The sequence below is a fragment of the Gossypium arboreum genome, chromosome 3 (assembly GCF_025698485.1).
Source record: "Gossypium arboreum isolate Shixiya-1 chromosome 3, ASM2569848v2, whole genome shotgun sequence".
In the NCBI taxonomy this organism is placed as follows: Eukaryota; Viridiplantae; Streptophyta; class Magnoliopsida; order Malvales; family Malvaceae; genus Gossypium; species Gossypium arboreum.
Window position 1 is genome coordinate 14,596,105 of NC_069072.1, and position 23,423 is coordinate 14,619,527.

Below are 23,423 nucleotides of genomic sequence, written 5' to 3' on the forward strand. Positions count from 1 at the left end.
ATAATGTCCTTTGTCTAAAATTAAAAATGTTTTTGAAATGTGGTTCTTTTAATAACATTTGAATAACCCGAATCCTTTGCCAAAAATCTTCTTGTTTCGACGTTCAAAATTTATAATTCAAAATAACAAAAGGATGCCCAACTATTTGGTCCAACGAAAAATCGATACCCAAGACAAGAGAGCATGATTCCTCGAATTTCCAAACATTGACCATTGCCTCACCTTAGAAGATACGAGTGAAATTCCGAAGAGACATTCGATTATTTTGAACAAACGGGAGATTGCAACCCAACACGATAGGGCACTATTCCCCGAATTGCCAAACATCGAACATTTATTTCATTTTAAAGAGTTTTTAGAAAAGGTGAGTGAAATTCCAAAGGGATCTTCGATCGTTCTGAACAAATGAAAAAGCGCAACCCGGCACGATAGGACACAACATTTCAAATCCTCGATACAAGATCATTTTATAATTTCCAAAACTCATGCATTTGAAATTTCAAAAGGATATTTACTTATTTAGGTTAAACAAGAAAAATTGAAACCTAGTAAGTTAGGGTACTATTTTCTTGAATTTCCTAAATTCGAAATATTGCCTTATTTTTAATTTAAAAAAACATGGACAAAATCTCGAGAGAATATTTATTTGGTCAAACAGAAAATCGAAACCCAACACATTACGGCACAATTTCTCGAATTACCAAACACAAAATATTACCTCGCTTTGAAATTTTATTTTTTATTTTTTATTTTTTAAAGGAGTGATTATGGAAACAAACTTGCAACGTATTTATTCGATTCATTTGAAGCAAAGAAAATGAAATGAATAATTTCGAGCAAATAGGTTGATTTCGGGCAAATAGGTTGGCAATCTCAATCATAATATAATACATGGGGATGCAAAACAAAGTAACAAATATGGAAAACATATATCAATAATATATTATACAAATTTTGAAAAGTGCAAACATGAAAATTGAAACATGCCCAATGATAATAATCTTACCACATACACTATTTAACGTTTCTAACTAATGGTTAAATAAAAATCTATTTTAAGAAAAATATTTTAAAAGGTAATAAAAATGTTAAAACAAATAAACTTGAAATGAATAATTTAAAAGTAGGTAAATTATATATAAATATATATATATATATACATAAATAGATAATACATGCAAAAAATTTACAATAGATTGTAAAATAAATAAAAATAAAAATAAATAATACATAAAGCATATAAAATTTAACATATAAATAAGCTTCAAAATAAGTATTATAAGAGGAAATTTAAAGTTAGTGTTATGCAAAATAATTTAAAACCAAGTTTCAAAAATGTATATATATATATAATATATATATTATGTGCATAGCAATAGTAATGTGTACCTATATAAAATTTTAAAACGAATAATGTACATATTAGCAAGTTGTAACATAAATGAATTATATAAATGCAACCATGTAAGAATATACAAAAGAATATACTGAATGACATACTATATAATATAAATCAATAATTATACAAAATATTTTGAAACAAGATTTACTTACCAACAATTAACAAGATACATAAAGCATAAAACTTAATATAAACATTGTATATAAAAAAATAGTAATATAGGCAAGTGTTTGAAATAAACAAAGTATAATTTAAAATTGGGGAACAAATGGTATACATAAATAGATTTAAAGGGAAAAATATAAACATGTTTGCAAGGGAATTCAAATAAGTAATTCAATTAAATTATGTGTATATATATATGTATATAAAATAAAGAAAATAAAATAAAATAACAAAAATGAAAAATGAACAAAGGGAATACAAGAAATTAAAATCATCCTTTTTTTTTGCTTTGGATTTTTTATCTCTAAGTGAAAATACAATGTTTTTTTTCTTTTCCTCCTCCCCCCTTTACATTTGGTTTTATGATGGCTTTTATAGCCTTGTTACAACATTTTTTTTATTATTTACTATCTTTTCTTTTTACAAGTGGTAGACAAAAGAGGACTAGGGCGGCGCTTAGGGCGGCACATAGGGTGAAGAGGTAAGGTTTTTTTCTTTTTCTTCATTTTTTTATTAATTATCATTTATTATTTTGGGTTGTATTTGGGCTTGGGGTATTTTGGGTTTTAGTTGAGTTTTGGTATTTGGGCTGTGATTTTATTGGGCCCCGGGCAAAATTTGGGTCTTACAAGATTGATTTTGGTATGTGATGAATTTATCAAATTTATATTGATTGAAATCATTTTGATTGAATTTATATTGATTGAAATAATAATATATATATAATATATATATATATGATTTATGTAAAAATTTGAATATTGAATGAATGTTATATTAAAAATTATATTGATTGAAAATATGAGGGAATTGATATGAATATATGAGATTTGTGATAATTGAATATTTGATATTAAAAAGTGAATTGAGTTGTATTGGATTATGAATTAATGTGAATAATTGAAATATATTTGTTGAATTGAATGAAAATGTATGAAATTGTGAAAATGTGTGAAAATATGTGATTATTAGAATGGTATATTGATGAAAGATTTATTAGATTGAGAAAGTGAATCAAATACCCTATTAACAGTATCGGACCAGATTGGATACAAATGGCATGCCATTGGATTTGTGATGTGATGAGGAGATTTGTAGTTCGGCCGAGAAGATGTTTCTGTTATTATATACTTCGGTTTATCCGAAGAGGCATTTAATGCCTTATTGGTGTGTTTGGGAGGATATGATATACTGGTGTGTTTGGAGGATTTATAATATTCCGGGTGTGTTTGGGAGGAATCCACGTATCTATCAGAGTTCGAGTCTTGTTAATAGGGGTAAATAAGTGAAAAGATAAATCGCGTGAATTTGATTGATTGAGCTATTGGAATGAAATGAGAAATTGAATTGAGAATTGAAATTGAGATATGAGATTGAAAATATGAACCAAAAGGTTCATGAAATGAGTGAAGTTCAAATGGATGATAATTGATGCCACTTGATGAATTGAAATGTGAATTGAGATATATGAATTGTATGTATTTAGTGAAAGCTATCTAGAATAGCACGTTGATATGTTATAAATGATAATGACTGATGTTAGAATGAATTAAAATGGCATATTGTTTAAGAAGTGAATTGTGAATATATTGTATAGAATTTATACGGTAAGTAAATGAAAAGAATTGAACAAATATGTTATTGTGTTTGTTATATGACTTGTATAGAATTTTATAGTAAGTAAATGAAATTTATCTATAAAAAAATAAATGAATAGTTATAATTGTTATTGTGATTTTAAGTTTAATTGTTATATTATTAAGTGTTCGGATTATAGAAATACCATTGAGTATACCATACTCATTGTGCACGTTTGTTTCGTGCGCAGTTTAGTAAAGATAGAACGTTGAATCAAGCATCCCGTTCGATTCGAATTCATTAAGGTAAAGTGTGTTAATTATTGGTAATGGCATGTACCTAGGATGTCTTATGTGTGTGTCATTTTGAAATTGTAAATGTAAGGATGAAATGATATTGTATGGATTTAGTGAATAATAGTGGTAAATGAATAAATATAGCCTTCAGTAGTGTAACTTTTGAAATTCACCATAAATTGTGGAAATTGAATTAAGGGCTGAATAAAATATGAGATTAAAGCCTGATGAGTCTAGTTTCATATAGAGGAAACGTGCATGCAATTGGATTTTATGTTATGAGATATTTAAATTGTTGTGAGACAGAGTCTGAATGACTTCGAGATCCTCTGTTCTAATTTTAGAAAATCATTAGAAATTATAAAAAAATAATTATGAGTTTTAATTTATATAGTTAAAATCCTTATCGAGTCTATTTTCAAGAGGGATAGATAGGAACATCATTCGTGTCTCGAATTATGAGATAAATAATTTTTACTGAAGAGAGGTCAGAACTGGTGGATAGCAAAACAGGGGAAACTTTTAGAAATAAATTGTACTAATTGGCTAAATCAAAAATTCTAAAAATTTTATGGTAGAAAGGTATATGAGTCTAGTTTTAAGGAAAATTAACGGAACTTAATTTGGAGTTTTGTAGCTCTAGATATAAATATTTTAGTGACTATTGCTCAAGAAGATAGTTTTGACATGAACATAAGAAAATAATGGAATTATGTGTAATTATTCTGTAAACTCCGGTAATGCTCTATAACCCTCTTCCGGGATGGTTTGGGGTTAGGGGGTGTTACACCAATACTTTTGGTCAAAACACAATGACACATATAACAGAATGTCCAGGTCCCTATACATGCCATAACTCAAAATACTTGAATTTATCAATACCCAAAATGATAGCTTGATAGTGTGATAGGATCTCCGGCAATCTCCAACTCGAGCAGGCTTCACGGCACTATAAAACATGGGAAAGGAAGGGGGTAAGCTATATAGCTTAGTAAGTTTGCATGTAAATAATAAGCAATTCTTACCAATCATTTACCAAGTTTAACAATATAAACACAAGGTAATATAAATTGTTATAGTCCTCACAATTATAATTTATTCAATCACATAGTTTGCTCTATCAATTTGCAAACATAGTTTAACATATTTTGACATTAGCCTATCAGCAGTAATCTCTCCATTAACACAGATATCCATAATCAACCAATCATTTCTAACCTTATAATAAACATGCACATTACTCATTAGTATTCATCTCTCAAGCATATATTTAATATCTTTCACATGTTTAAAACTTATATCTCCTCATACTTCTATAATAGTCTTAATAGGAATTTATACCAATCTTTTCTTTTTCTCATATCTGATAAATCACATTTTGTGCAAATAAAACTTACTATGTCATAACTCAATTTTGGCCCAAAAGCCAATTACACATTTGCCAACCGAATTTACCATATATTTCGTACATCACAAGAATAGACCAATAATCACAAGGCTTTCACAAAAACATTCTTATGGAAACCATGAACTCAGCATATCATGAAATCAATGCTTATAAACTTATGTACATACCTGTACAAATTCGTAACATAGCCACATACTTTGTCATCTTTGACATAATTTTTGGATTACCAGTTGAACACTTGGAATACTATCAGATACATGGAAAGTCTTGCACATAAGTGCTACATATGTAGCTAATGCTACCTCATATCTCATAACACATAGGGCTCACACATGAGCTAATCAATGGCCTGCTCACACAAGTTTTCAGTCAAGACGTAGCTACACGGGCTGCTCACACAAGCTTTCAGGCATCCGCAACACATGCTGGACTACCCACCACTGGTAGGATGTACATGACCAGCACCCGGATTCTCATAGATCACATAACACATGGTTTCCTAGTGACATATCACTTGTATCCTAAACTATTCCTAAGGTTCAACCGGGATTTTCTCATCGTCGAAACTTCGTTGAATGTTTCCATAGAAATAATCGTACAATTTATGCAATATTAAGTAGTAAAAACATAATACAACGTTGCGTTATTTACACAAAAACTTACCTCGACATAAAAATGGCGAGAAAGAACCTAATCGTCAAATACTCATTTTTTCCCGTTCTAGTTCTAAACCTCGTTTTTTTATATAATATCACATTTAACTTATTTATTAATCACATTACTCAATTTAGTCCAAAAATCAACTTATGGAAAAATTACATTTTTACTCCTAAACTTTGACATATTTATATTTTAGTCCCTAGGCTCGTAAAATGAAATGTACTCAATTTTTTCAATACTCAAGCCTAGCCAAACCTTATACATGCTCGTAGCAGCCCATATTTTCCTTTTATTCACACATTTACACACATTTTCATAACTTTTACAAACAAGTCCTTTTTGACATTTTTACTGAAAATCACTAAGCAAAAGTCGTTTATCTAAAATCTAACATTCATTTTCTACCATTAAACATCAAAATACACAAATATACAACATGGGTAAAATTTTAGACCTTGATTATATCTTAAATTAGTGGTAGAAATAACTAGATCATGTTACAAGGATTTCAAAAATGTAAAAATCATTAAAAACGGGGCTAGAACGGACTTACAATCGAGCTTGGAAGCTTGAAAAACCCTAGCCATGGTTTCTTCATGTGAATTTCAGCCAAGGGAGGAAGATGAACAAATTTTGGCCTTTAATTTGGCTTTTTAATTCATTTTAATTACCAAATTACTAAAATACCTTTAATGAAAAACTTTGAAATTTTATCTCACCATGTCCATTTTTGTCCAACAACTTAATCATTGGTCTAATTACCATTTAAGGACCTCCAATTTAAAATTTCATAACAATTAGACACCTCTAGCATGTAAAACTCAACTTTTTTACTTTTTACAATTTAGTCCTTTTAACCAAATTGAGTGCCCAAACGTCAAACTTTTCAAACAAAATTTTCATGAAATCATTCCGTAAAATAGTAGACCATAAAAATATAATAAAAATAAATTTTTTTTCGTCAGATTTGTCGTCTCGAAACCACTGTTCCGATTATACCCAAAATCGGGTTGTTACATGAAAACCATCCACATGGTGAATGAATAAGCCGATATTCATTTAAAAAATGCAATAAATTTTATCTCAAATTTAGTTAGTGAGTTTCCAACAATCAATTTTCATTAAGAACAAGCAACAAATGAGAATTCTTTAAATTAAAGAATCTTCTGATTCTTTAATGATTCTTTAATGAATGTCCATAAGAATTCTCAATTAATTTTCGCATCATATATGATCCAAAATGGTCTAGCTGGTCATACCAAGTAGTAAATGTACTTGTATCAGTAAACTTCTTATTTACTTTAATATGTGTTTCAATTGTACTAATTTGTAACAAATTGATAATTTTACTACCATTCCTTTTACTTTGTATCAACATATAAGTACTATTGTGACATTTACTGTAATATCCTGAATTAGGGCTTAATCGGAATAGTGGTTTCGTGACCACAAATCCGAGATAGAAATAATAATTTTATAATTATTTTGATGATTATGATATGATTGCATGATTGTGTGAAAATTTCGTGATGAAATTCTATGCCTAAAGTGCTTAAATTGAAAGTAGGGACTAAATCGAATAAGTTGCAAAACTTGCATTCTAGAAGTTTTTAGTATGAAATTGTTTTGGAATATTAATGAGGTCTTAAATAGAAATTTGACCAATTTTAAGTTCATGGACAAAATTAGGACATGGAAGGAATTTTTAGAAAGTTTAGTAGTAAGAGTATTTTGGTCATTTAGTTATTAAAATGAATTAAAAACAAAATTAAAAGCCAATTTTGTCCATCTTCTTCATTAGGCCGAAATTTCAAGGGTTCTCCATAGCTAGGGTTTGTTTCAAGCTTCCAAGCTCCATAGTAAGTGATTCCAAGCCCGTTTTAATGATTTTACGTTTTGAGATCCCTAAACTCGATAAAGCTTATGTTAGCAATAATTTAACCTAGGGTTTATATTTGGAAAAATACCCATAGGTGAAATTTGTGTATTTTGATGTTTTATGATAGAATATGAAGTTTTAAATTATGTTAGACAACTTGTACTACTCGATTTTAAGCAAAAACGAGTAAAAGGGCTTAATCGGTAAAAGTACCTAATAGTCACAAGTACATGTTAGAGTGAGAATTTGATGTTGCCATAGAAGAGAAAAGTGATCAGCATGTTGTAAAACATAAGAATAAGGAATAAAGTTTAATCTCGAGCCTAGGGGCAAAAATGTAAATATGCAAAAGTTTAGGGGTAAAATTGTAATTTTGCCAAAATTTGAGTTAAGGATTAATTTGATAATGTGAGTATTAAATAAGCTAAATGTGTTATTTTAGATCACGAAAGACGTGGAATCGACCTCAATCGAGGGAAAGAAAAGATTGTGGACTAAATTGCAAAATCTTTGTATTTTGGTACCAAGGTAAGTTCATGTGTAAATAATGTAGCATAATGGTTATTTCTAAGTTATTGATGTTAATTATATGTTATGCTGAATTTTATTATGAAATGTATGCTTTGTGGTTAATTTCAAATAATATGTAAATTATGTGAACTACTTGTTAAATATAATTGTTACCGAGTATTGATTTCGGCATTCTACGGAAGACGGCAAGGATAAGTGTTCGAGGAAAATCCGTTTGAACCTTAGGAATAGATTAGGATACAATTGACATGTCACTAGGATGGTTGAGCATCCGAACTCGTTGAGTTGAGTCTGAGTTCACTTATGGATGCGAATGTCCGAACTCGTTGAGTTGAGTCCGAGTTCGTGAGATGTAACTAGGCATCCGAACTCGTTGAGTTGAGTCCGAGTTCACTTATGGATGCGAACGCCCGAGCTCGTTGAGTTGAGTCCGAGTTCGCTTATGGGCGGGTTACATGATTGCTTGATTGCATATATGGCACTTATGTGCAAGTTATCCATGTATCCAATTATATTCGATGTGTTCAACGGGTAAAGTTCTACTCAAATGGAGGAATATTCGAGATGTAAAGAGACATATTGGTAAGTTATGTGAAATGGATATTTTGGACAGGTATGTATTTAACCCTCGGGTTGAGTATTGATACAACCACGATAAGGTAATAAGATGATGAAAATGATTAAAATGTGATATGTGTTTTAGTGATACATGCTAATGTTGATTGGTATGACTGTTTGTTATGTTACTTATTATTTGCATATGAACTTACTAAGCATTTATTCTTACTCCTCCTTCTTACTCATTGTAGTTTTGGACAAGCCATTTCAGAGTCGGGATAGGTCAAGGCTCGATCCACACTATCTGGAAGACTTTTGGTAATGGCTTGTAAATTTAAGTATTATAGCAATATACCTTTTTGTGTAAATGATCTTATGGTATGGTGATGGAATGGTTGAGGAAATGCTTGATAATGATAAATTATGAAAATAGTTAGTTTAGATTATATTTGATGTTAAGGAAAATTATTAAGATACTTAGTGCATAAAAACTCATAAAAGGGATGAAATTTGCCATAAATGAATCTTGCAGCAACAATCGACGTGAGTTTAAAATTTACTAAAAATCATAGAAATTGAACTTGGTGATGGACTACATATCAAAATTAAGCTTATTATGTCTAGTTTCACATGAAACAAATGAAACAGGTAAAGGAATTATATGTTACAAGATATTTGAATTTTAGTGAAATAGGGTCATAGCAGTTTCTAAATCCCCTGTTCCAACTTTAGAAATTCACCATAAATTGTAAAGATATAATTAGGTAGTGTATTTTATATTCTCAAAATCCTTATTGAGTCTAGTTTCAGGAGAAATAAACCTCATAGTCATATGGATTTTGTACAGAGAGAAATGTGGTTCGTAGTAAACATAGGTCAGACTAGTCAAGTCCTGAAACAGGGGTAACTTTAACTAATAAACTGTACTAATTGGCCCAACCAAAAATTCTAGAAAAAAATTAGTAGATAGGTATATGAGTCTAGACTTAGGGAAAATTTATGGATCTTGATTTCAAGTTTCGTAACTCGAGATATGATTTTTCTTGTGACTGTGATGCAAGTAGCTTAAAAGCTGTGAATGTAGAAAATAAATGATTTGAAGTTCTTAATTTGATAAATATTGTTCGGTAACCCCTCAAGCTTGACTCCGGCGATAGTCTCGGGTGTGGGGGCGTTACATTTAGTGGTATCAGAACAGGTTTAGTCGGTTCTCGGACTACGTGTTGTATGTACGGATTTTGCTGTACATGCCATATGTATGAATTGTGATTGTGTGACGACTTCTGACCTTTTTAAATGAATTTTTTATATAGTAAATGGATCCCGATCCAGTTGTGGCGATGAAGTCTGAGTAATCATGACTCCAATGAAGGAGCAGCACGACTGAAAACCCACCCCTCTTGTTGGTCGGGGAGGAGGAGAAAGGGATCGGAAGCCTTTCTCCAAATGATGAGTGCATGGTACCTTGAGTTCGTTCAATCACGAACCCAAATGTACGACCTCCCCACCTCTCCCAATTCCTCAACCTGCACCCCGATGCCTCAAGGTATGGATATGATAAAATTTCGTGGAACCCCGTTGTGAATTCGTAAACAAGGGTGAAGAATTTAGAGCAAATATTGATGATGATGCGAGAAAGCGAGTTCGACTTGAAAATTCTATCCGGTATTTGATGAATTATCTTGTACACGAAGAATGTTTGAAATGTGCTACATATTTGTTGAGAGATTCAGCCTATAATTGGTGGAAGACTTTGATTTGGTGGTACCGAAGAGAGGGTAACACAGAATTCTTTCAAGAAGAGTTTCGGAAGAAATATATTAGTGAAAGGTTTTTTGATTAGAAATGTAAAGAGTTTCTTGAGCTAAAGCAAGGTAATATGACAGTCTCAGAATATGAAAGAGAGTTTGTTCGATTGAGTAAGTATGCCAGGGAATATGTTCCTACAGAAGCCAAGATGTGCCGACGATTTGAAGATGGGCTCAACGAAGACATTAAGGTATTTGTCGGGATCCTTGAACTGAAAGAAATGGTAGTACTGGTTGATCGAGCTTGTAAGGCTGAAGAACTACTGAAGGAAAAGAAAAAGGTAGAATCTGAAACACGAAATTGGAAGAAAAGACTAATGAGTAATGCACCTTCACAGCAACCCGGAAAATCAAGAAATATGAATCCTCATTCCCAAGTTTCAGCTGGCGATCATATGGAAATTTTAAGAAGCGAATGTGGGTCCTAAATCTCGGACTATACATGGCTAGTGTGGGAAATACGAGATTTGTTAAACCCGAGTGCCGTGTGTGGTAGAAATCATTTTGGTCCGTGCGAGCAAATGAATGTTTTCGATGTGGTTCTCCGGATCATTTTATTAGAGACGCCCAGAGAGTGAGAAAGAAAAATTTGAGTGTAAAAGCTAGTGGTGCAAACTCGAGGGAAGGTATCCGAGAAAAGTGGAAGTGAAACAAGCGAAGAATGTAGCGAGATGCAAGATTAGATCGAGGAAGAGCTCCGGCTAGAACTTATGCTATTAAAGCGCGTGAAGATGCTTCCTCACCCGATGTGATTACGGTACATTTTCTCTTTATGATATTAATGTTATTGCTTTGATTGATCCTGGTTCTACTCATTCATATGTATGCATGAAACCGGTGTCTAGTATGAATATACCGTTGAGAACACGAATTTATGATTAGAGTGTCGAATCCACTAGGCAAATGCGTGATAGTTGATAAAGTAAGTAAGAAATGCCCTTTAATGATTCGGTCATTACTTTTCGCCGACTTGATGTTGTTGCCGTTTGATGAGTTTGATGTTATTTTGGGTATGGATTGGTTGACATTGCATGATGCTAAAATAAATTGCAAAGAAAAGGTTATAGAATTAAAGTGTGAAAATGGTGAAACTCTGCGGGTTGAATCAGATAAATCGAGGCATTGCCTAGTGTGATTTCTTCAATGTCGGCTCAAAGATATCGAGAAAGGGTTATGAAGCTTATTTGGCGTATGTAATTAATACAAAAGAAGTTGAAAAGAAAGTTGAATCGGTTATCGATTGTGTGTGAATTTTGGACGTATTTCGGAAGAATTGCCGGGTTTGCCTCCGTCGGGAAGTAGAATTTGGTATTGATTTGATCTAGGAACGACTCGATTTCGATTGCTCCGTATAGAATGGCACTAGCGAGTTGAAGGAATTAAAGTCACAGTTGCAAGAGTTGGTGATAAAGGTTTTGTGAGACCGAGTTTTTCACCTTGGGGTGCTCCGTGTTATTTGTGAAAAGAAGGATGGTTCTATGAGGTTGTGTGTTGATTATCGGCGGTTAAACAAGGTGACAATAAAAACAAGTATCCGTTGCTAAGAATTGATGATTTGTTTGATCAGCTAAAAGGAGCGACATGGTTCTCAAAGATTGACTTGAGATCTGGGTATTACCAACTACGGGTAAAGGAGTCAGATGTGCCTAAAACTGCTTTTAGAACAAGGTACGGTCATTATGAATTTTTAGTTATGCCGTTCGGGTTGACAAATGCTCTCTTGCTGTGTTTATGGATTTAATGAATCGCATATTTCGCCATACTTGGACAGATTTGTTGTGGTGTTTATAGATGATATTTTAATTTATTCAAAAGATGAGACGAGCATCTTTGAGCATTTGAGGTAGTTTTGCAAACTTTGAGAGATAAGCATTTGTATGCTAAGTTTAGTAAAAGTGAATTTTGGCTCAGGAAGTTGGATTTTTGGGTCATATTGTTTCGGTGATGGTATACGGGTTGATCCTAGTAAAATTTCAGCCATTGTTGATTGAAACCACCAAAAACGTGAATCGTTAGAAGTTTCTTGGGGCTAGCTGGGTATTATCGGCGGTTCGTAAATGGATTTTCTATAATTCTTGCTCCTATGACTAGACTACTCAGAAAGGATGTTAAATTTGAATGGACGGAAGAATGTCAATGAGAGTTTGAAGAATTGAAAAGTTATTAATCAAAGCACCGGTGTTGATACAACCCGAATCGGTAAAGAATTTGTGGTGTATAGTGATGCTTCTCTAAATGGTTTGGGGTGTGTACTCATGCAAGAAGAAAAAGTGGTGGCTTATGCTTGAGATGCTTAAAACCTCATGAGAAGAATTATCCTACTCACGATTTGGAATTGGTGCGGTGGTATTTGCTTTGAAGATTTGGCTACATTATTTGTATGGTGAAAAGTGCCGAGTATATACCGATCACAAAAGTCTTAAATACTTGATGTCACAAAAAGACTTGAATTTGTGGTGTATAGTGATGCTTCTCTAAATGGTTTGGGGTGTGTACTCATGCAAGAAGGAAAAGTGGTGGCTTATGCTTCGAGACAGTTAAAACCTCATGAGAAGAATTATCCTACTCACGATTTGGAATTGGCTGCGGTGGTATTTGCTTTGAAGATTTGGCGACATTATTTGTATGGTGAAAAGTGCCGAGTATATACCGATCACAAAAGTCTTAAATACTTGATGTCACAAAAAGACTTGAATTTGAGACAGCGAAGATGGTTAGAGTTATTGAAAGATTACGAGCTTGTTATCGATTATCATCTGCGAAAAGCGAATGTGGTTGCCGATGCTTTAAGCAGAAAGTTGTTGTTTGCTTTGAGAGTTATGAACACTTAGTTGAAAATTTCAGATGACGGTTCGATTCTAGCAGAGTTAAGAGCAAGACCGATGTTTTTACAAGAGATTTCTGAAGCTCAAAAAAATGATCAAGATTTGCTAGCCAAAAGAAAACAGTGTGAAGCTGATACGGGATCAAATTTCAGAATCGGTTCTGATGGTTGTTTGATGTTTAAAAATCGGATTTGTGTACCGAAAAATGATGAGTTGATTCAAAAGATTTTGCATGAAGCACATAATAGTTGTTTAGAGGTTCATCCGGGCAGTACGAAGATGTATAATGACTTGAAGAAAATGTACTGGTGGAGTGGAATGAAAAGAGATATTTCCGAGTTTGTATCAAAGTGCTTAGTTTGTCAACAAGTGAAAGCTGAACACCAAGTACCTTCAGGATTACTTCAGCCTATTATGGTTCCTGAATGGAAATGGGATCGGATTACTATGGATTTTATATCAGGGTTGCCGTTAACTCCAGGGAAGAAAAATGCCATCTGGGCAATAGTTGACAGACTGACTAAATCGGCTCATTTTTTTCTGGTACGTACAGATTATTCTCTTAATAAGTTAGCTAAATTGTATATCCGAGAGATTGTTAGACTTCATGGGATACCTTTGTCAATCATTTCGGATAGAGATCCGAGGTTTACCTCACGGTTTTGGAAAAAGTTGCAAGAAGCATTAGGTACAAAGTTAAATTTCAACCTGCGCTTTCATCCACAAACCGATGGACAATCGAGAGAGTAATTGATTCTTGAAGACATGCTCGGATGTTGCGTATTGGAATTTCAAGATAGTTGGGAAAGGTACTTACCATTGGTAGAATTTGCTTATAATAATAGTTATCGACAAGTTTGAAGATGGCACCTTATGAAGCATTATATGGTCGTAAATGTCGGACGCCATTGTATTGGGTGAACTCAAGGAAAGTCGATTTATGGAGTTGATTTAATAAAAGAAACCGAAGAAAAGGTGAAAGTGATTCGAGATTGTTTGAAAGCTGCTTCAGATAGACAGAAATCTTATACGGATTTGAAACGAAAAGAAATGGAGTCTCAAGTTGGTGATAAGGTATTTTTAAAAGTGTCTCCATGGAAGAAAGTCCTTAGATTTGGACGAAAGGGCAAGTTAAGTCCGCGTTTTATTGGACCGTATGAAATAATTGAAAAAGTTGGACCGGTAGCATATCGGCTAGCGTTACCACCTGAATTAGAGAAGATTCATGATGTGTTTCATGTATCTATGTTACGTCGGTATCGTTCGGATCCTTCACATATAATTTCACAGACAGAAGTTAAACTACGACTGGATATGACTTATGAAGAAGAACCGATTAAGATTTTAGCTTGAGAAGTCAAACAACTAAGAAATAAAAGTGTTGCACTTGTGAAAGTGTTGTGGCAAAAGCATGGGGTAGAAGAGACTACATGGGAACTGAAGAAACTATGAGAAACCAATATCCATACATTTCTAGGTAAGATTTTCGAGGACGAAAATCCTTAAAAGGGGGGGAGAGTTGTAATATCCTGAATTAGGGCTTAATCGAAATAGTGGCTTCGTGACCACAAATCCGAGATAGAAATAATAATTTTATAATTATTTTGATGATTATGATATGATTGCATGATTGTGTGAAAATTTCGTGATGAAATTCTATGCCTAAAGTGCTTAAATTGAAAGTAGGGACTAAATCGAATAAGTTGCAAAACTTGCATTCTAGAAGTTTTTAGTATGAAATTGTTTTGGAATATTAATGAGGTCTTAAATAGCAATTTGACCAATTTTAAGTTCATGGACAAAATTAGGACATGGAAGGAATTTTTAGAAAGTTTAGTAGTAAGAGTATTTTGGTCATTTAGTTATTAAAATGAATTAAAAACAAAATTAAAAGCCAATTTTTGTCCATCTTCTTCATTAGGCCGAAATTTCAAGGGTTCTCCATAGCTAGGGTTTGTTTCAAGCTTCCAAGCTCCATAGTAAGTGATTCCAAGCCCGTTTTTAATGATTTTTACGTTTTGAGATCCCTAACTCGATAAAGCTTATGTTAGCAATAATTTAACCTAGGGTTTATATTTGGAAAAATACCCATAGGTGAAATTTGTGTATTTTGATGTTTTATGATAGAATATGAAGTTTTAAATTATGTTAGACAACTTGTACTACTCGATTTTAAGCAAAAGCGAGTAAAAGGGCTTAATCGGTAAAAGTACCTAATAGTCACAAGTACATGTTAGAGTGAGAATTTGATGTTGCCATAGAAGAGAAAAGTGATCAGCATGTTGTAAAACATAAGAATAAGGAATAAAGTTTAATCTAGAGCCTAGGGGCAAAAATGTAAATATGCAAAAGTTTAGGGTAAAATTGTAATTTTTCCAAAATTTGAGTTAAGGATTAATTTGATAATGTGAGTATTAAATAAGCTAAATGTGTTATTTTAGATCAAGAAAGACGTGGAATCGACCTCAATCGAGGAAAAGAAAAGATTGTGGACTAAATTGCAAAATCTTTGTATTTTGGTACCAAGGTAAGTTCATGTGTAAATAATGTAGCATAATGGTTATTTCTAAGTTATTGATGTTAATTATATGTTATGCTGAATTTTATTATGAAATGTATGCTTTGTGGTTAATTTCAAATAATATGTAAATTATGTGAACTACTTGTTAAATATAATTGTTACCGAGTATTGATTTCGGCATTCTACGGAAGACGGCAAGGATAAGTGTTTGAGGAAAAATCCCGTTTGAACCTTAGGAATAGATTAGGATACAAGTGACATGTCACTAGGATGGTTGAGCATCCGAACTCGTTGAGTTGAGTCCGAGTTCACTTATGGATGCGAATGTCCGAACTCATTGAGTTGAGTCCGAGTTCGTGAGATGTAACTAGGCATCCGAACTCGTTGAGTTGAGTCCGAGTTCACTTATGGATGCGAACGCCCGAGCTCGTTGAGTTGAGTCCGAGTTAAACGCTATGGGCGGGTTACATGATTGCTTGATTGCATATATGGCACTTATGTGCAAGTTATCCATGTATCCGAATTATATTCCGATGTGTTCAACGGGTAAAGTTCTACTCAAATGGAGGAATATTCGAGATGTAAAGAGACGTATTGGTAAGTGATGTGAAATGGATATTTTGGACAGGTATGTATTTAACCCTCGGGTTGAGTATTGATACAACCACGATAAGGTAATAAGATGATGAAAAATGATTAAAAATGTGATATGTGTTTTAGTGATACATGCTAATGTTGATTGGTATGATTGTTTGTTATGTTACTTATTATTTGCATATGAACTTACTAAGCATTTATGCTTACTCCCTCCTTCTTACTCATTGTAGTTTTGGACAAGCCAGCTCAGGAGTCGGGATAGGTCGAAGGCTCGATCACACTATCCTAAGACTTTTGGTAATGGCTTGTAAATTTAAGTATGGCATGTATAGCAATATACCTTTTTGTGTAAATGATCTTATGGTATGGTGATGGAATGGTTGAGGAAATGCTTGATAATGATAAATTATGAAAATAGTTAGTTTAGATTATATTTGATGTTAAGGAAAATTATTAAGATACTTAGTGCATAAAAACTCATAAAAAGGATGAAATTTGCCATAAACAGAATACTGCAGCAACACTGACGTGAGTTTAAAAATTTACTAAAAATCATAGAAATTGAACTTGGTGATGGACTACATATCAAAATTAAGCTTATTATGTCTAGTTTCACATGAAACAAATGAAACAGGTAAAGGAATTATATGTTACAAGATATTTGAATTTTAGTGAAACAGGGTCATAGCAGTTTCTAAATCCCCTGTTCCAACTTTAGAAATTCACCATAAATTGTAAAGATATAATTAGGTAGTGTATTTTATATTCTCAGAATCCTTATTGAGTCTAGTTTCAGGAGAAATAAACCTCATAGTCATATGGATTTTGTACAGAGAGAAATGTGGTTCGTAGTAAACATAGGTCAGACCAGTCAAGTCCTAAAACAGGGGTAACTTTAACTAATAAACTGTACTAATTGGCCCAACCAAAAATTCTAGAAAAAAATTAGTAGATAGGTATATGAGTCTAGACTTAGGGAAAATTTACGGATCTTGATTTCAAGTTTCGTAACTCGAGATATGATTTTTCTTATGACTGTGATGCAAGTAGCTTAAAAGCTGTGAATGTAGAAAATAAATGATTTGAAGTTCTTAATTTGATAAATATTGTTCGGTAACCCCTCAAGCTCGACTCCAGCGATAGTCTCGGGCGTGGGGGCGTTACATTTACTACTGGAAATGTCTAAATCAATGTGAAGTCTATAATACCGCTAAGTCAATAATTATAATTTTTAAATAATTTTATGCAATATTCGCTTCAGGGAATATGCCAAAATCTTCAAATGCAAGGCATTTGGTCTAGTGGTATGATTCTCACTTTGGGTGCGAGAGGTCCCGAGTTCGATTCAAAATACTTTAAAAACCCTTTTAATAAGAGTTTTGCATAATCAATCAACTATCAAGAATGACTGCCTAGGTCATGTATAAAAATAAGCCTATATTAAATATATCAATAAAAGTCACATCTCAAATATAAAAATATGACACAATGAAAAACTAGAATTTTTTTTTCATAACCATCATCATAAACGTGCATGAAATTTAATTCAAAACTCTACCATTCGTACTTATATAAATTTTCATTTAAAATTGCTCATGTCATTTCTCAAAATAATTAACAAATAGAATAATATAAAACGTATGAACTACTACTTTTAACAATTCTTTGAACTAAATCAAATTCGAGTAACCATAAAATTCATTGGTTTATTAACATAAATTTGCATGCTAGATATATTTTAATAAAATATATTATTCAATTATAAAACCTACTATAGCGACATAAATAATTCAGTTAATATTCATTTTCATGAACAAATGAGATGCTTAAAACAATATGTAACTCCTGTAATCAAAACTTAAAAATATGACCATCTCAAATATTTAAAACCATATATCAATTTGCTTTAATATTTAAATATGTACCTTATTTTTCTACATTGAGTCTTGATGATTTTATTAAGAAGTAAGAAAATTAAACTCTAGTAGTAGACTTTGAATCCAATCCAAATCTGTTAATAGCAAACTTTGAGAGTGGATCTTATTTTCCAGGTGTATAATATGTACATAACCAATAACTTTTCATACATAAGTTTCTCTATTACAAGTTCTCATCAGTAATATTTTTCTACGTAATTTTAATTGAGAACTTATTCTGAATCCTGTAGAGTTATACACATAATTTTTTTTTTTTAAAATTCAACTTCAGGTGCATCCAACTATAACGAGTTTTAGATAGAATTAGCATATTCTATTGCTCATAAGTAGATCTTTCATGGTCAAATATTTTGCTTTCAACCCTTTCACGGGGATGATGAAAAAAGATCACAAAGATAGTCACAATTAATTCAATTTAATAAATAGAGTAATCAATAACTCGATCCTCCCTTTTTTCATCATTTCAAAATAGATATTTATAACAATAGTGATTCATATGAAATATAATCTTTCTTCATTTGCAATCTCAATATAATATCCATTATAATGAATATCTTTTAAAACTAATGCATTAACTATCACAAATTTTGTGCTTTTTAGATATTGATATATTAGCTCTTACGGTGCTTTCAACTAATTTTTATTATCAAATGTTGGAATAATATTTGTTTTTTCAGTACCAAATAAGATAAATATTTTCTATTTGTAATGATAGAATTCATTATTACATTCTCAAGTCCTTCATCAAAGAATATTAACAAAACAAAATATTTGGCATATACCACATATGTGGCCAATAATATTTCATATCACATTGATAACATAAGTTATCTTTACCATTTGAAGAGTTATCTTGAGAATTCTCATTGTTATCTTATTTATAACTATGTTCCCGCTTTTAGTGGTTCATGATTATTTCTTTTATTTTCTTTATATTTGCATTCACTTCGAGGAATACAACAAATCTAGTAGGACAGACTTCTAAACATCTCCATTAATTCTTTATTTCATAATCACCATCGCAAACATTCATGGATTTCAAATCAGAATCTATCTATTCATATTTGTCATGATTAGTCTCCAATTATAAAAATATGATATAAGAAATTAATCATAGTAAAATATACCTGAAGATCTTTAACATCATCGTCGTCACTTTGGTTATTATCACGAGCACTATTACAAGTACTAAAATAACCATGCTTTCATAAGAACATCCTACATATAAGTTATAGAATCTTATGCTAAAGCGGACCAATATAACAAAAACTTATATTTTGTGTCGATAATTAATGTAACATCCCGAAATAGGGCCTAGTCAGAATAGTGGTTTCGAGACCACAAATCTGACATCAAATATTTATTTTATGGTTATTATGAGGCCTAGAATATGACTATATGCATTTGTTAAAGTTTCATGAAGAAATTCTAAGTATAAGATGTCCAATTGGAAATTAGGGACTAAATTGAATAAATCAAAAAACTTGGTTTCCAGAAGCAATTTGTATGAAATTACTTTAGATTATGAATTAGAAGGTCTTGGAGAGCAATTTGCCCAAATTCTAAATTTTTGGACAAAAATGGGCTTGCATGGATGAAAATTTAAAGAAAGGGCATAAGGGCATTTTGGTCATTAAGCATTTTAATGAAATAAAAAGAGAAAAATGGAGCAAAAATATGCTCATCTTCTTCCCATAGCTACCGAAATTTGGAGAACACCATACCTAGGGTTTCTTCAATTTTCAAGCTCAATAGTAAGTGCTCCCGAGCCCCGTTTTTCATGTTCTTTGTAATTTTGAAATCCCGGTAGCTTGATCTCTCCATTTCTACCCATATTTCATGCTAGGGTTCATGTTTAAAAATTTACCCATGCATGAGTTGATTTTGTTTTGATGGACTATGGAGGAATATGAAAGATTAATGTGTGTTAAACATATTTTTCTAGTTGATTTTCATGAAAAACCCTTATAAGGACCATTTTGCAAAAGATGTAAATGTGTGGTAGAAATGAGAAAATAATGGATAATGTGGGCTACCATAAGAAGGAAAAGTGTTCGGTTAGGCTTGGGTAAGATAGAAACTGCATGTGTTTCATTATCCGAGCCTAGGGACTAAATCGTTAAAAAAAAAGTGAAAGGTTAGGGGCAAAACGTTCATTTGGACCAGGGGTAGATATTAAACTTGAAATGAATAATATAGTGTATTAATGAGTTAATTTTGCTATTATAGACCCCGAAGAACAAATTTCAAAGGTCAATCGTGGTAAACGCAAGGTTTCGGAATAACCGAAACACAATCCCGAAAAGAATACCAGGTAAGTTCGGATAACTCAAATTAAACCCCTAATATACATAATTGTATGATTTATGAATGCATGATATTTGCATTTATTGATGGTATGAAAATGCATGAAATGCACTTTTGGTAATGACTTGTTGATAACTGTCTCGGTTGAGGTTAAAAAGGGAATTCGATGGATAAACCATGTTTACATGTGAACTGAGATCTTGCCTGTGTTTTAGTAAGGATTTAGCCCGGACGGGTAATCTGTGATCTCAAATATGGAAAGGAATCTAGCTTGGACGGGTGTTCCTTGAATGATCAAGCCTCCCGAAGAATATGTGTGCATTATGGATTTAGCCCGGACGGGTAATCCAATTAGGGTCTGAATTTAACCTGGACTAGTAATTTAGATCCGAACTCATTAAGGGTGTTTGTCGCTATAAGGGATTTAGCCTGGATTGGTAACCCCGACATCACCTTACGAGTTCATGATATGGAGGATTTAGCCTGGACTGGTAATCCTGTCATGGGATGTGAGGTTCGCGGGAGTGCATATATGTGAAATGATCATTCATAAGAATTGACGGATAATGGGTACTCCATCGAGATTTCCTAGAAACTCAACGGGATAATATGATGTATGTTAACAAGATGATGAATGATGAGCTCATCTATATAAATTACATGATGCTTTGTTATGTGACTAACTCATTGATTGAGTGCATGTGATAGGAAATCATTTCATGATTTAGATATGGATGTATGCTAATTACTCGGTAAGTTTACTTTCTGGTTATTCGAGCTTACTAAGCATGTGAATGCTTACCCCTCTCTTTTTCCCTGTCTCACAGAGCTCGAGGACTCAAAAGGATTGGAGGACAATTGGAGAGTCAACACACTATCAACTAAACAAGCTTTGGTATAAAGACTTTGTTTATTTTGTTAAATAGCATGTATAGTACTTTTGAGTATTTTATTATATGTGTCAGTTGATTTGCCAAGTAAAGGCATGTAGAAATATGTTTATTTCTTTGTATATGGCCATGAAAATTGGCTTAATTTAAGTAGGCTATGACCTACGATTTTATGCATGGTTTTAATTACTAATGATGGGTTGCTATCAATTGGCAATGAGTCACATGAATGAGCCAATTTCGGATGGATTAATGTAACACGGGAACCCGTGATACTAAAGAGGAAATAACCATTTATGCATGAAACCAATGATATGAGGCTTCCATACAACTATTTTCATTAAGGCTATTTACAAGCGTAAAATTATGTTTTCTCTCAAACTTGGTAACCACTAAACACAAGTAGTAGAAAAGGGTGACTAAAGGCTTGGAAAATAGCCTAATAAAGTCCACATGGTTGGACACACGGGCGTGTGTTTAGGCCGTGTATGACACACAGTTCCCTCCCATGGGCGTGTGCTATGGTCGTGTGTCCTCTGCACTTAAAATTTTAGCTCAAAGTTGTACACGGGTAGGCCACACGGGCTTGCATCATGGCCGTGTTAAAATGACAGTTTCGTCCACGGGAAGCAGCACGGGCGTGTTCCCATGGCCGTGTTGATAAGTCAGTGTTGCCCACAGTTGAAGGGCATGGGCGTGTGAGTCCACACGGCCCAATCTACACGGGAGTGTGTCCCTTTATGTTAAGAAAAATTTTCTGAGAAGCCCAAGGTTAATCGAACATGCCCGTATTTGTCCCGGATTACCTTTCAATATGTTGTAGGTCTCGAAGTCCTATACAAGAGACGTGATGTTCATGATTGAAAAGTTTTAAATTTAAATGAAATTTTGTGACCTGAATTAGTATACTGAAAGTGTAAAGTTCCGGTAATGCCTCGAGCCTTGTCCCGATGTTGGATACGGGTTAGGGGTGTTACAATTAATATATATTTAAACAATCATTTAACAATAATATATTATAAAGTTTTATTAGTAAAACTTATGAACCCATCAATATTCAATAATATAAGTTAATAATTTGGTTAGACTTAAAACAAATAAATAATAATAATCATACCTCAAAAAAAAAATGAAGCTCCTTACCAATTTAAATTGTGCTCTATAAATCCAAAATTCACGCTGGGAGATCAAATTTTTTTTCGCCATCCAAAGCAACAAACTGCAGTGTCCATCTTGGTGTTGAGCCTCTTAGTGTATACTCAAACCTTCCATTCGGAGTAATATTCTTTTACCAACTATAATAAGAAGTAAAACAAGTTAATTAAAATAATATCAAATTAATTTAATTTAATTGAAAACTAATCTAGATATAAAACACTAAATAGATGAAAACTTCATGCAAAGAGTTGCAAACAACAGTAGGCTAAAGACAACAAGTAAGGGAGAATCAGGGAAGTAAGCACTCAATTTGAATAGCAACCGGCAGCAATAAATAGCCATTTGAAGAAGCAAATGAGGCAACGAAACAGAAAAGTAAGAGTAATTTTAATGGTTAGAGGATGAATTTTGGTATTATGGACGAGGCTTAATGGTTCGCAAAGTTGCCGTTGGTTTAATCCATAATTAAGATAATTAAAAGAGAATCGTGTTGATAACGTGTTATAAAATAAAAGACGGAGAATAAAGAACAAAGAGAATGAGAGAGCAAAGAGCGAGCGTATTTTTATTAATCAATCGAGATATTTACAAAACTTCTCCAAAGTCTCTATTTATATGCATAAGAAGTATAAATGAAGTAGAAATCTATTTCTAATGACTATTAGAATTTAAAGTATATCAAAGCTTATCTTGATCTTGATAGACATCCACTTAATAAGATATTCATAACAATTTCTTCTTATTTCAAAATTTAAATGATTATTGTAAAATGGTGAGAAGGATAATATTTAAGGTTGAATAGTATTTTTGTTTTTAATTAAACCATTAATACTTAGACTTATATAGTATTGAATTTATATAGGTAAAGTGCAACATGTTAAAAATTCTTTTCAATATCAATAT